The 3,171-nt window shown below is 41.5% G+C and overlaps 1 protein-coding gene across 2 annotated transcripts in view; it reads left to right on the forward strand.

Moving 5' to 3' along the window:
• The first annotated feature begins 2,605 nt into the window (after positions 1–2,605).
• Positions 2,606–3,171, forward strand: part of Armcx2 (armadillo repeat containing X-linked 2) — a 4,796-nt gene continuing 4,230 nt past the window's right edge. For both annotated transcript variants that reach the window (XM_048797311.1, XM_048797313.1), the window contains exon 1: positions 2,606–2,738. The gene's annotated coding sequence lies outside the window, so the exon portion shown is untranslated. The remainder of the gene's footprint in view (positions 2,739–3,171) is intronic.

Raw genomic sequence — 3,171 nt, forward strand, 5'->3', positions numbered from 1 at the left:
TTGGTCAAATGCAGAAAAGGAAAAAAGACAAATATTGGAAAGAAAGAAATGAAAAATCATTTTTGGGCAATTACATAAAGTATATACCTAAACAAATCAAAGGTATCACCTGAAAACTATTGAAATTAGTAAGACAGATCACACACAATTGGTAAATTCAAAATAAATATCCAATAGAACATTTTCTCTTAAATAAAAAATGTCCTATCAGAAAGTATAATTAGGAAAAGAAATAGTATTTCATCCTCAAAGACTACATTAAATACCTAAGAAAAACCTACCAAACAATATGAATTACTTAGCTAAATAAACTCCTGAAATTTGATTTACATAGTGAAGCAAAATGAAGTTAACATACCTAGAGAGAAAGTCTCAATTTTAAGGTGTTAATGTTCTTCAATTTAATCTGCTGATTTGCTGCAATTACAATACAAATTCCAATGCTTTTCTTTTTATTATTGTTGCTCAATTTGAAATTTGATTAATAAGTGTAAATGCATCTGCTAATATGTGCATAGAAGAAAATTGGAAATTGTTAGTAGTGGCAAGGAGTGGATAAAATAGAACAAGTTTCTTTCCAAGTATATTTTATTTCCTTAATTTTTGTGGTGCTAGGGATTGGACCAAGGACCTTGCCCATGTCTTATCAGTGTTCTACCACTGAGCTACTGAGCTACATCCCTAGCCTGTTTTGAATATTATTACCAAGACAAAAAAAAAAAAAAACAAGATTCCTAATCTGGACTATCTGGACTATCATATGTAACACAGACCCTTGAGGACATTGTCTTGGCTCTTATTATCTGCAGAAGGAGTCACTGACCCCTTGAGAAGCCCATGAAGTCAAGGACCTCTAATCCCACCCCCTAAAGTATGCTTAAGCATACATATAGTCACAAAACAAACCTTGTGAATACAATTTCAGGTGGTCTACAGAGTTGGCCAGGTGAGAATGCCTATTCTAGGCCAATCAGTGTGGTCAGTCAGGATTGTTGCTTGGGTCTGGCCATACATTTGACTAAGGGGACCCCAAGGTGGATATGGACTAGCAAGCAGTGACCTTGCAGCAAGGCTAGTCTCTTCATAGGTGTCCTGGAGTTAAGGACGAGAGAAGCCCTAGAGGCTACACCTCTCAGGCCATGCGGTAGTAGCACATAGTGATAAAAACAGTATTTACAAGGGCACTATGAATAAAAACAGACAATAGGCAGGCCTGGGAGTTAGCCCCAGCAATCAGGTGTTCAGGCTGTGTGGAAATTCTCAGCTGCAGTAGCAGGTGGGAACAGCAATATTTTCTATGCACAGTTAAGTTACCCCTAGAGGAATCTGAAGGATGGAGAGAAGGGGCCAAATGCATTTACTCAGGTCACCACCTTGGCTACGTATCCATGTATATTTTTGAAATAAGTAACAGAGTAAAGTATCTGAATTCAGTGGATGAAAGGCTCTGAAATATGGGACGGGGTAGTAGAACAGCACCTTCCATCCCTCTTGAAAGGGCAGGGAGGATTTGAGTAGCTTGCACCCTTCACACCCTTAATTTCCTTCGATTCCCAGCTCATCCTTTTGCCCTGAGTTGAATCACTAAACTGGAATATAATCCAAGGACAGGTATTGAAAACTGTCATCGTTATAACCATCAAATTACAGAAGGTTCACATGGCAGTCAGGAATGGTTTGGTAATATTAAATAAATGTGTTTCTTTAACAGAACAAGACAGGGTCATTTATTTGTCCAACTTAGAAGGTTCCCCAGAAGGAGGAAAATTAGCACTTATTTGTCCAAAATAAATAAGACTGGATAAATGAACACCTCTCCATGAATCAATTTACAGATCATACTGAAATATGCTTACCTTGTTGAGAAAAAAATCCATTTTTAGATGTTCAAACACCTTAGCGTGTTCTGAAAACACCACGTGGCCAATGGAATTCATTTTCTGTGTGGTAAAAATTAACCAAAATTAATGGTGCCTTCCAATGAAGTGGGAAATCTTGTTTTGTTTACTTAGCAACACACGCTGTCCCTTTTTTGTTGCTGTTTCCCATACTGAATTCTTGTTTTATTGTAATTTTCAGTATAAAAATAAAGTGTGGTAATAGTTTTAAAAATAAAATAAGAATATTCCGAAGTATAGACCCCATTCCTATTTCTTGTTTCCTTTCTGATACCCTGTTCTTTATCTATAGGGGGGCATGAAACTGCAAGGGAAATGTGTGTGGGGGGGGTACTAGGTAAAGGCTGGAAGATTGGAAATAGAGGGACAAGTATCCATAGCCCAGAAAAGAATGAAAAAATTCCTCCAACAAAAAGCATATATACAATTGCTGTTCCAGAAGATGCAGCCTCTCCCCGGTCACCAGAGAAAAGCAAATTCTTACATGGAGAAAGGACTACTTCTGTTCTGGCCTCCAGAACTACAAAGGCAAAGAATGAGTGACAGGACCTGATGTGGTGGGGTGAGATGAGAGTGGGGATAAAGGAGGGGGCTCACACTCTTGGTGGGAGTGGAAAGCGGGGACCCAAGCTTACTGGAGATGCAGCCCTCACGTGACTAGGAGCTGACGTGGGCAAAGGTACTTAAAGCCCTGGCCGCCGACTCCCTGTCCTCCTCTGGGTACCAACTCTATTACGCTGCGCACTGCTGAGCATTTAACCCAGGCCAGAAGGAGGAGGAGAAGGAGGAGGCGGAGGAGGAGGAGGAGGAGAAGGAGAACATTTCCCCTGATCCCTGCAGGTGGGTGTGAGGGTGGGCATGTCCTGGGACCATTGAATTCTCGCCTAGGGATGCGGGAATCTAAAGCTTCGCTTGCCTCTTCCTCGCCGCTTCAGGCCTGCTTTCAAGATTAGATCCGTGGCGCCCAGACGTAGCTTGTTTTGGTGGGTGGAGGGAAGACAGGGTGGGAAAGAAAAGATCTTGATGGATTTTGAGAGGAATCCGCTTGCTTCCTCTTCCAGCCAATGCTTTGTTTTTGTTTGTTATTTTATTTTTTGACACCCAGGCCCTGCACCCCATCATCCTTGTCCTTGTTTTGAAAGGAGGAGGGAAGAGAAATAAACGTGGCAGCGCACACAAGGCCAGCGGGGAGGTTGGGAATGGGTGACCGCAGGGGCTGCAGTAGGGAAAGTAATCTGGACGTTTCGCTCCCGCCCTTACTTTGCAGACATCC

The sequence above is a fragment of the Marmota marmota genome, unplaced genomic scaffold (assembly GCF_001458135.2).
Source record: "Marmota marmota marmota unplaced genomic scaffold, marMar, whole genome shotgun sequence".
NCBI lineage: Eukaryota > Metazoa > Chordata > Mammalia > Rodentia > Sciuridae > Marmota > Marmota marmota.